This window comes from Coregonus clupeaformis, unplaced genomic scaffold (assembly GCF_020615455.1).
Source record: "Coregonus clupeaformis isolate EN_2021a unplaced genomic scaffold, ASM2061545v1 scaf0360, whole genome shotgun sequence".
NCBI classification, from domain to species: domain Eukaryota; kingdom Metazoa; phylum Chordata; class Actinopteri; order Salmoniformes; family Salmonidae; genus Coregonus; species Coregonus clupeaformis.
The window spans coordinates 390,415-402,889 of NW_025533815.1; the positions used below are offsets into that span (position 1 = coordinate 390,415).

Genomic DNA, 12,475 nt, shown 5'->3' on the forward strand with positions numbered 1-12,475 from the left:
CCATTCGAGGCGCAATAACATTTTAATCGATGGTATTGAAGACGTAAAAACTGAATCTTGGCATAACACAGAAGTCAAGGCAAGAAACTCCTGGCAGATCAACTCAAACTGGACACTAAACTCCTCGAGATGGAGAGGGCGCACAGGAATGGCACTTTGTTCCCCGATGGACGGCCCAGATCTATAGTGGTGAAACTGCTCAGGTTCAAAGACAAGGAGGAGATTCTCAGGAGAGCCAAGTGCCTGAAGGCAACCAAAATCTTCATCAATGAAGACTTCTCCAAAAAGGTATGCCTCAAAAGAAAGGAACTGCTGCCATGACTAAGTAAATAATGAAAGAAAGGCAACATCGCATAAATGTCATAACCCGCTGAAGTCTTCAGTGGTGTTATGTGGACAGTGTCAGTGTGCATTCCATAGGAAGTGCACCCCTATTGATAAAACTAACACACATGTATGGTTGTATTGGACATGTGAGGCATGCACTTCTGTGTTTCCGTTCCATTCTCTGGATGATTACGACTGCGTATCTCTTTTAGTTGGGCAGGATATCAACCCTGATAACATGGTCTTTAACCCATTAGATATTAATGAAGCGAACAATAAATATGACTGTTGATTCAAATTTCCTGAGATTTACAAGAGATGAGTCTACCACTTGTGATTACTATAATGTTAAGCCATTTAACAACCTGTATAGCAGCTCATTTTCAACATTTCATTTGAACGTTTGCAGTGTTCCTAAAAATCATGACCACCTTGTTCATTATCTGTCTTCTCTCAATCATGAATTTTCCATTGTTTCCCTTTCAGAAACATGGTTGACTGAAGAGACAACCATGCTTCATGACATGTCTCCTTATAACGCTATTCACCACTGTAGAACCTCAAGAGTGGGAGGATGAGTGTCCATTTTTGTTCATAAACATTTTCAATTCTTTGTAAGAGAGGATTTTTTTTGTTCATTTTTTTATTGGTAAAAAAGTGGTAATTGGATGCATCTATCGGCCATTGATATCCTTGTATCAACCTTGGATTTGATTAATAATGAATATAAAATGTGTTTTCTATTGGGTGATTACAACAAACTTATATAAAGTGAGAACCATTCACTGACATCAGACTTTTTGAATACTTTATACTCCAGCTATCTGTATCCCCTCATCTATAAGCCCACAAGAGTGACCAGTTCATCTGCCACCCTTATTGATAATATTTGTACAAATTCTTTGAATAATGTGGCTAATACAGGTATACTGACATTTCTGACCACTTTCCAATTTTCCACTTCTCTTTGGCAGCTGGAAATGAACAGATGGGAATGATTAGTAGCAAAGTCATTGTGAGCGCTTTAAAATGTTGATTGATGATATTTAATGGGACAATTTAGATAATCAGGCCGATGTGGAGTCTGCTGTCCAGAAAGCAGTGGTGAATTCTGTATTTCACCACTGCTTTCCCTTAGTTAAACCACATAAGAGAGCAGCAGATGGCTTCTGGAAACCTTGGTTTACAACCAGTCTACAAAAATTCTCAGTTTAAAAAAGAAAAGTTGTATAAAAAGTTTCTCACAAATCCCTCTCCCCTGAATTCTGCAAATTACAAAAAGTACAAGAAACAATTTACTCACCTACTTCGAATATCTCAAAATAGATTTTACTAACAAATTCCAAGAATCCTTAAATAATATAAAGTCAACTTGGAAAATGATCAGTCAACTGTTGAAAAATACCATGATTCAGACTATACCATGGTATAAGTGAAAGTACCATAGTAGTGCCATGGTATGAATGAAAGTACCATAGTAGTACCATGGTACATTTTTGTAAGGGTAGATCATTATCCACTAGTTAGCGGAATGCTAACTTTAGCTAGTTACTAGCTGAACCATATACACTGAGTGTACAAAACATTACATAGACTGACCAGGTGAATCCAGGTGAAAGCTATGATCCCGTATTGATGTCACTTGTTAAATCCACTTCAATCAGTGTAGATGAAGGGGAGGAGACAGGTTAAATAATTATTTTCAAGCCTTGAGACAGTTGAGACATGGATTGTGTCTGTGTGCCATTCAGGGGGGGAATGGGCAAGACAAAAGTTTGAAGTGCCTTTGAACGGATTATGGTATGGTAGTAGGTGCCAGGCGCATCAGTTTGTGTCATGAACTGCAATGTTGCTGTGTTTTTCACGCTCAACAGTTTCCAGTGTGGTCCTCTGTAGCTCAGCTGGTAGAGCACGGCGCTTGTAACGCCAGGGTAGTGGGTTCGATCCCCGGGACCACCCATACACAAAAAATGTATGCACGCATGACTGTAAGTCGCTTTGGATAAAAGCGTCTGCAAAGTGGCATTTTTTTAACGTATGGGTGGTCCTGGGGATCGAACCCACTACCCTGGCGTTACAAGCGCCGTGCTCTACCAATTGAGCTACAGAGGACCACACCTACAGTAATACTTTACTGTAGGTGTCCTTATGCATGCATTCATAATGCCTTTGTAATAGCTATATAACACTATCACATTTGGTATAAGTTGTCATGACTTAGTAACCCCATACAATGTTATAAAACTAGTTATAATTGGTCTTCTAGATGACTGTTCATACTGTTGTCATATGCTCTGTCAGCTGTTAATAACAACTGCTATTACAAAGTCTGCATGAGTACTTTTGTAATGTTATTACATGCTACATAAGTCTACATGCAAGATGTTATAACAGGGTATTATTTAATTTACCAAACTTGCACATTATTACATTGAATGGGATGATGGGCGTCATAACCATGTCATATGCCCTTCTAGTGTGCACAGACGCCTTAAATAAAGTGACATTCATTTTAGATGTTATAAAACAGTTATGAATGTGCTTATATCACAGGATGAGTTGATAGTATCACAACACTTAACCATTCAAAGGATCTCCAAGAAACATGGGCAAAGGGGATGTACAGTACTAATGATTTTTATTTATTTTGGCAGCAAGATAAACTGCTCTGAGTTGTACAAATTGGACCATGTCCAGATATAAAGAATATACGTTATAATAATAACAACAAAAAAACACACATTTTCAAACTAAATGGAAGCAAATAGAATTTAACAATCTATGTTTCTGGGACAAAACAGGATTAGTGACAGCTGTGAAAAAAAGGAAGATGTGCTGGCTACAGTACTAATGACAGCTACATAAAAAAGTGAGTTAGTCAGGTCACTACATAGTTGATGTTGCAATTGTAACATTGTGTCGATTCCCAGTGTTGAGCTCTTTGGTGAGGAGAATACTTCCCGCCGGGTTGATGGAATGTGGCAGCACTAGAAACATGAAGAGAACTCAGGTAAGTGTAAAATGGGTACCGGGGTTAATGCCACACAGACATGGAGGTGTGGTCATCAATCTGTATCCTTAAAAAGAGTGTACTGCTAACACACACACACACACATTATGTCAGATAAGTTCCAATTCATTCCATTCCCCTTAACCATTTCATGACAGCAGATCTGAAAGCTGTAAACGAAATGTTGGATGCTCAACATTAATTCCCAACATAGTTTATCAAGAATACAGTTAAGTATATACATATATGTATGATGGAGTAGGTATGGCTCAGGTGGAGTTTCCACCACATTCCATCAAGTCCATAATTCAGGGAAAATATTGAGAGTTTGTGCCACGGTGCTTAGATGTGAAATATACAAGAATGGATATTGAAATGAAGCGTCTCCAATCATTGCATTAATGAACAATGGATTACTCAAAATCACACAAACACAGCACATTGACATTATACTTGCTGTCTTTGATTCCACAGAGAAGAGGATATCCATTGTAGGATGGACAGAGGATCATATGTGGCTGTCGCCAACACCACGGTCATTCCTGTGAGAGAGGACATCACACAGCCAAGGCAGCAGCAACTCTTCCTGGGGTCCAGCAAAATTAAGGCAGATCTTTTATTTTTACTGGAAACAATAGAATGCTATAAAAAATCTGGGAAACCAGGCCTGCTATTCATAGCAGACTTTGAAAAGGCATTTGATAAAGTATGACTGGAGTTGATATATAAATGCCTGGAGCATTTCAATTTTGGAGAATCTCTTATAAAATGGGTTAAAATCATGTATAGTAACCCTAGGTTTAAAATAGTAAATAATGGTTATTTCTTAAGTTTTAAACTGTCGAGAAGTAAAACAAGGTTGTCCACAATCTGTCAGGGGTGCTGAAGGTGGGTGTGGTGCAGGAATCAAGCGCAGGACGCAGAAACTACGTCCAAAAGACTTTAGTGAAATATTCACGTAGTACACGAGCAAACAAGCCCGGAGGCGAGAATAAAGGCGCACACAGGCGTCAAACAATAGGCGCACTAACATGTGCGAAAACCTCTCCAAAACAACGGAGGGAAACACGTAGCTCAGAACACCAAGCAGAAGAGCAATCACACACAACACCTGACACACACAACGAGAACTAAATAGGACACTAATAAGGACTAACTAGACACAGGTGTACAACATCAAGACAAAACCAAACGAACATGAAACATAGATCGGTGGCAGCTAGTACTCCGGGGACGACGACCGCCGAAACCTGCCCAAACAAGGAGGAGGAGCAGCCTCGGCCGAAACCGTGACACTATCGGCATATCTATTTATTATGGCCATCAAAATGTTAGCTATTAAAATCAGATCCAACAATAATATCAAGGGATTAGAAATCCAGGGCTTAAAAACAAAGGTGTCATTGTACGATGTTTTCTTTTAAATCCACAACTTGAATCCCTCCACAGCCTCATAGAGGATCTAGATACATTTTCTAACCTCTCTGCACTGTAAACCCTAATAAGTTCACATAACTCAAAAATTATTTTGTAACAGATTACACAAAAATATTTTAGTGATGTTTTTAAATGTTTTAAGTTTACATAAAATAAAAATTACATTTACAGTTGCCTTAAATTATCTCAATGTTATCTTATAAATATTGATATTCCTCAACTTATAATTAGGGAGTAATTCACTCAAAATTTTCAATATTTTTAAACTCATAATGTGGGAAATACACTCAAAACTTTCAATATTCTTCAACTCATAAATGTGGGAAATACACTCAAAATATTAAATATTCTTCAACTCATATAATGTGTGAAATACACTCAAAATTTTCAATATTCTTCAACTCATAATGTGGGACATGCAATCAAAATGAATTCTAAACTGAAATACTGATGTCGGTCCATTACACAATTATAATCAGCGAATAATGTTAGAAAACATGAAAGTGACACCACAGTGACAATTTAACTTTTTTTTTATTCAACACAATGTGCTTTTAAAAAGGCACGAATCAAAAGGAGCTCAGTCAAAACAAAGTGCTTGTCATAAATTAAAACAAAAAGGAAAAGGAAATGACTCCATAAAACAAAATGTGTTTTAAAGTACATTAAGTGTTAATAGTTCCATATTCTGAGAGTGGTCATTGCTACAGAGGGTAGATTCAGTATTTTGGGTCTCCATATCACACTATTCAGTAAACATTATGATAAAAACTCACAAAGGCTTCATGATAAAATTCAATAAGATTCTAATTATAATCCATCCTCAACAGCAATGACAACTATTAGAATGTGGAGCCATTTAAAACGTTTTGGCACTTACTGTACCTTGAAGGCTGCAACTCACTTTTTTAAATAAAACATTCAAATAAAAGTACTGGTTTCTACTGTGCCGTACTTCAACTGGCAACATCAAGGTAAGCATTAGGTCACACAACATTAAACATGTATAGTGCATGAATTCAACAGTCGTTTCCCACAAGTACAGTACAAAAACTTGGGCTTGGCAATACGTCAATGTTGTGATATTTATCTATTAACAATCAATGTATTAAATCTGAGGTAGAAGAGGCAAACAGTGTAACATATTAAACATGAGGTAGAAGAGGCAAATTATTACATTTGTAAAGAGGGGAAAAAAACTAAAAACATCCTCAATACTCAGCTCAACAAATAGTCCATTCTGAGTGATTCACTCATTGAACAAATCATTCTTCAGTGTCAGTAGACGGCCTTTCAGTGGTTTGTTGTCCTCAAGACACATCACAACTTTTTGGATAAATGTGAATGTAAGCTCAAGATTCTTTGGGTACTGTAGGTCTAGTGCATAGACATACCCAAAGAGCAGGAGAAATGAGTCAGCCAGGTTTGTGGGACCACTCACAAGTATTTCATCTTCCACGACAATACAGATGCTCTCAGGGCTGAAGAGGGCCGCATCAGTAGTATCATCAGTGACAACTGTCAGGAGAGCCACCGGAGTGTCAGTGAGGTCTGGACCATCTGCTGACTATAAAACACAAATAATACAAAAATGAGTTCAGCCCCTCAAGGATACAAATCATGCTAATGATGTCTAGACATTACGGTCACTTTGCACTTAGACTGCAACTAAGCTACATGTTTAAACTATTTTCTTTACACATGCTTATTATTTTATGTTAGTTTCACACCTACCTGTAAGCATACTTTTTGTTTAGTGGAATTCTTTATACTTACCTTTTCATTTATGTAATTTCTACATGTCAGTTTGCAGAATAACAACTCAAGGAAACTTCATAAACAGGTTCTGGGGGCTATTCCAGAAAGGAGGTTCAACAAACTGAGCTTAACCCTGAACTCAGAGTTGACTTACCCTGTGAAGTGAAACTGAGTTTTCAGTTACAGAACAGCTGATCTGAGTTAGGTAAGTTGACTCAGAGTACGTTAACTCGGAGTTGAGCTTGTGCCTGACGACTAGTAAAAAGCCATCATCAATGGAGCTCCGATACGGTTATTCACCATGGCAACGGGAGAAAACAGGAAGCAGACATTTTCTGGCTGCGGCTGTTATATAAATCACTGACAGAGTTTCAGATGCAGTCGTCTTTTTCATTTTGAATTTAACATCACTTTATTTTATATTAGCCTTTAAGGAAGTGGTTGAATGTTGTTCAATGTTTTATTTTAGGCTATTTTGTTTTATTTAAAATCGGCTGAAAATGAAATATAAAAACATTTTATCTCATACTCAATGCGCGACAAACTAGAAACACAGACTTTGAAATTACGTTGTTGGAAAAAATACAATTGGCTATACTGATGGTTTTCACATAACCTGCTTTCTGGAATGCCCTCTGGTTCTCCTAGAGTTCTTTGAGTGATGTCATGTTTAAGCTGACTGAATAGCTAAGCAAAGGGATTGATAGTGAGGCCAGTACACTTACATTACAGGTCCTGAAAAACTTGGAGGCATCTTCACGCAGGTACACAGGAAGTGCACGAAGGACGAGGGCCCGTCTCATATTTACATCACGTTGTTCCTACATGGACAAAAAATATCCATTACAATAATAATTACACAAATATCAAAAACATTCATTGTACACTAATTATAGTAAAAATTAAAATGTTAAAAGATAAGCAAGTTAGTTATTAACAAGCAAAGCATCAAAGTTGTGTGCTTATAGATCTGCTATTTCTGTTGTTGTTCTTTGTATTTAACAAAGTATTAATAAAGGAGTTCAAGTGATCAACTGTTGACCCCACAGTTGAGATAAAAACATTTAGAGAAATAGCAAAAGAATGACTGTGGAAACACATAAAATAAAACCAATTATTAGTGTAACCCTCTCACCAGGCTCGAATTTGACTCTCACGATATTACCTTATTTAGAATATCTGAACAGCATGGGATATTAGGTGAGAAGGACATCTCCAATAAGAATCCCTATTGTAAACTTGCTAGGGTGAATGACAAATAGGGTATTAACTTCAGATAGAATGATTATAGACTTGGTTATTGTTATAAGGATATGCTTTCCCATGCATTAAATGAAACTGAAACAGTAAATGACTCCACCAATACAACAGACATAAGGTTCAAGATCTATATTAATCAAATGTTCAATGTATCACATCAAAAGAAATACAAATTATAAACCCCAATGATTTTTCCACAACCCCATGTCCAAATTATTTGCAAGCTTGCTTAAACCCTGGGCGGTGTTGGAGCTCATAAAAAAATGACGACATACATAAAGTCCCGAAGTCCACCCCACATTTGTAGTTACTCACTACTTGTAGATAATGCCTCAGCAAAATATAGTAGTTCCGTGCAGGTGTCCTCACAAGATCCACCCCGAACACAGCTATCAATGCAGCCAGTACTCGGTAGCAGCAACAGACATCCGTTGGAAACCCGAACTGATCTTCACAAGCAATTCTCTCCAAGTCTTGCACGATGCTAGGCTAACCTCTAGGTCTCCTCTCTAGGATGTCGAATGTCTCCACAATGCGACGGCAGCTTCAGTCTCCACTTGGTCTTTCTTAACTAAATAATAAACACTCTCTTATAGAAATAAAATCAGGATTTCCCTTAAAAAAACTCTGTAGGTATGGTTTTGTTCTCTCTTTATCGTTTCCTTTGGTCGTTTTTCCTTCACCAACCCCACTAACGTCTCTCCTCTCTCTTCTTTCAACTTTTCCCTCCATTTTCTTTCCCGGCAACCAGTCCACTCTCCCATTGGCCACAACTTAACAAGTTAGCTCATTGGTCAAAACTTTAACGCGATACGTGGGAAATTTAAACTTAAAAGTAAACCAACCTATTCACTTATACATTTTTTTTTAAACATTGCTTCAAAAGAAATGCATTAATGACATTACAAATCAGGAGCTATTCGATCACCTTTTAAATCTAATACCAATGAATTATAACAAATACACTCTATACTTGGTTTTAGCAATGTATTACATTAGTAACACTATTTCATAATACATCCTACCTGAACTGTTAAAAGGATTTCGAGATGATCTCACAATCACACACTTGAGCCTAGGAAGAAATACAAACACAGGCCTGGATAGCATCATGATAACACACTCACATTATGTTGTTTAGCATTGTTCGTTTCACGCTAGCACACACGTACACACAGCTCGATAACGTAAAATATTTACTGTGTAAGGCAGACACTTGATTGAAATAAGTATACTCACAGTACGCACTTGCATTACCGCGAACAGCGAAAACTCATGGACCTTCCTCCACCGTCAATGTCCCGGGCAAACATGCATTATGGGAAATGTAGTTCATCCAGGAAACCAGCTGATAACGTTACACCGTTGTAAGATGAAGTAACGTAACGTATTTGTCACATATTTAACAACTTCTAAAGTTACAATTACTTAGATTTTTAAACTATTTACAACAAATATTCACTGTGCACATTGTACAAATGTATTCCCAGTTCCACATTTAAGACTATCGAAATTCAATTTTTTTTTAAACAACAAAAACAACATTAGAGTTACTTACCAAATCAGAGGTGATGATAAGATGGCGCTTAAGAAAACGAAGGCAATAAGACTAATGATAAAAACGGAGGTGGTGGTGGTTTCAAGCGAGCAGCATAAAACTGCGCATTGCAAACAAATTAAAACAAATTAAACTGTGTTCCACATCCACACGGTCGGCCCAAACAGCCCTGCATCAAAGCAAATTCAAGATGGCTGACTCAGCTTTCCTGAGGGAGAGATGACCCACCACCAGAACGTCATGACGTCGTAACGTCATGACACTACCTAAACTTTTTTGAGCGTTCCACACAAATTACCTATAAAATATTGAGCCCTCTTCAATTAAAGTGGCATAAATCTCAACAGAGCTCAACACTTTATAGTTTGGTCAACTGCATAACGACATTTGACTGTTATGACCTTATTACTTATGAGCTAGTACAACTGTTTGGGATTACAGTGTGGATTACAACCAAATTATGATAAATGTACTATATTACATATTGGATCACTTTATAATAATATATAATAATATGCCATTTAGCAGACGCTTTTATCCAAAGCGATTTACAGTCATTTGCGCATACATTTTTACGTATTGGTGGTCCCGGGGATCGAACCCACTACACTGGCGTTACATTTACATTACATTTTAGTCATTTAGCAGACGCTCTTATCCAGAGCGACTTACAGGAGCAATTAGGGTTAAGTGCCTTGCTCAAGGGCACATCGACAGATTTTTCACCTAGTTGGCTTGGGGATTAGAACCAGCGACCTTTCGGTTACTGGCACAACGCTCTTACCCACTAAGCCACCTGCCGCCCCGGTTACAAGCGCCATGCTCTACCAATTGAGCTACAGAGGACCACTTTAAAATGGAATTGGATATACTCGGAATACATATCCCAAATGAAATAAATGATCTCACTCCAATAAATTTTAATAGAAAGTTAGCTAAAATAGATAAGATCTTGCTACTATGGAAAGGTACCTGTATTTGTGGAAAAATCACCCTGATTAACACTTTAGTATTATCCCAGTTTACCTATTTGTGTAACGATCCCGGCAGTCTGAGTCGGGTCCTGTCTGTGGACTAGTTTTTCTGCTCGTGATCTCCAGTTTCCCGAGGGTTCTGGAACGCTCCGGGGAGCTCTCTTGATTTCCGCACCTGCATCCCATCAGCAATCTGCACACCTGGTCCTGATCATCACCCTTCTTAGGCTCTGGCCTAACATCCATTCCCTGCCGGATCGTTAGCCATGAACAGTAGGTTTACCAGAGTATCAGTCTTAGAGCTTCTAGCGTTAGTTTTGTTGTTTTTGCGCCTTGTTGGTTTGTTGTTTACTTACCTCCGTTTTGTTCCATCTGCAGTCACTCGTCCGGAACCTTCATCCAACCTCTGCCTGGTGGTCGGCGGCTGCCGAGCCATGATGGGATCAACCACTGCACCCCCAACAACTAATCAACGCCGCCCGCTCTGTTCCCTGGATTATTCAGCATCACTCTTGAATTTGTAAATAAACACTCACCTTCATTTCAACTTACCTTGTCCTGGTCTGCTTCTGGGTTCTGGCTTTGTAACTCGTGACAGAACGATCCGGCCAGTAATGAACCCAGCGGACCTGGACTCTGTTCGCCATGCCATTACCCATCAGGAGAAGATGTTGGGCCATCATAGCACGGTACTACAGGAGATCGCGTTGTCAGTTCGGAACCTTTCTACCGGTCTGACGGAGGTCCAGAACTAACGCCCAGTTTCGGTGGAGGATCCACTACCGGTTTCACCCATCTCGCCTGCCGCTTCTGGAGCTGTGTCCTTCCGTGAGCCCAAGGTTCCGACGCCGGATAAATATGAGGGGGGAGCTGGGAAGATGCCGTTCCTTCCTTATGCAGTGTGGATTAGTGTTCGATCTACAGCCCTACTCTTATGCCACAGACAAGGCTAGGATAGCCTTTATGATTGAGTTGCTGCGTGGTCGAGCGGCTGGAGTGGGCTTCAGCCGCTTGGGAACGACAGGATCCTGCATGGCTTCATACCAGGGGTTCACGGCCGAGATGAGGGGAAGCTCTTCGACCATTCCGTCCGAGGGAGGGACGCAGCTAGGCGCCTGTTTTCGCTTTCGCCAAGGAACTCGCAGCGTGGCCGACTTCGTGATCGAGTTCAAGACGTTGGCTGTGGAGAGTGGGTGGAATGAGGAGTCTCTGCAAGCGGCCTTTACCAGGGTCTGTCGGAGCAGCTCAAGGATGAGTTGATCTCCTATCCGGAGCCTAGTGACCTGGACAGCTTGGTAGCCTTGTCTATTCGGGTGGATAATCGACTCCGAGAGCGAAGGAGGGAGAAGCAATGGGTTCCGTCCAACCGATCAGCTTCTCAGGTTCCAGTCGGGTCGGGGATTGGATCAGAATACGCCGATCATCGCCACCACACAGGATTAGTGGAGAGGTTCTGTCTCCCGATTCTGAACCCATGCAAGTGGGGCGGCACGGGTTAACCAAGGAGGAGCGCCAACACAGACGTAGGGACTAACTGTTGCCTCTACTGTGGCGGTTCGGGACATTACCTCGCCACTGGTTCCCGGCGGTCGTCAAACTCGCGGCTCAGCTAAAGTTGGGAGGACTTTTAGCGAGCCAGTTTCGACCTCTCAATACCTCTGTCAGACCCCGTTCCCGGCTACCCTTATGAACAGGAATCAGAGCTTAGCGATTAACGCTTTTATCGATTCAGGTGCCGATGGAAGCTTTCTAGATGCCGAGTTGGTGGAACAGCTGGGGCTTTCCAAGGAGCAATTGCCGGAAGCCATTGAAGCTACCACTCTGGACGGCAGTAGTCTGGCACGTATCACGATGAGGACTGAACCGGTTAAGATGCTGTTGTCGGGGAATCATTCTGAGATGATTTCATTCTTCATTCTGCCGCCTTCCCATGTTCCTCTGGTCCTTGGATACCCCTGGCTGAAGGAACACAATCCCATCGTTCGATTGGGTGACGGGCAAGGTAACGAGTTGGAGCCTTGATTGTCATGCTAACTGTCTCAAGACTGCCTGTCCCCATTCGGTTCCCAGTCAGGTGATTGAGGCTAAACCCCAGATTTGTCCCTGGTTCCCGAGACATATCACGATTTGGGGGAAGTTTTCAGTAAGCAG

At 40.2% G+C, this 12,475-nt stretch overlaps 1 long non-coding RNA gene across 2 annotated transcripts; it reads right to left on the reverse strand.

The window, feature by feature from the left end:
* Nucleotides 1-5,432: 5,432 nt before the first annotated feature.
* Nucleotides 5,433-8,883, reverse strand: LOC123484566. Of its 2 annotated transcripts, none has more exons than XR_006658583.1 (3): nt 8,818-8,883; nt 7,258-7,353; nt 5,433-6,341 (listed from the first exon to the last, which is right to left on the reverse strand). It is a non-coding gene; the product is annotated as an uncharacterized LOC123484566 (long non-coding RNA). The 2 variants fall into 2 exon arrangements; XR_006658584.1 differs by lacking the exon at nt 8,818-8,883 and adding an exon at nt 8,108-8,149.
* Between the last annotated feature and the right edge of the window lie 3,592 nt (nt 8,884-12,475).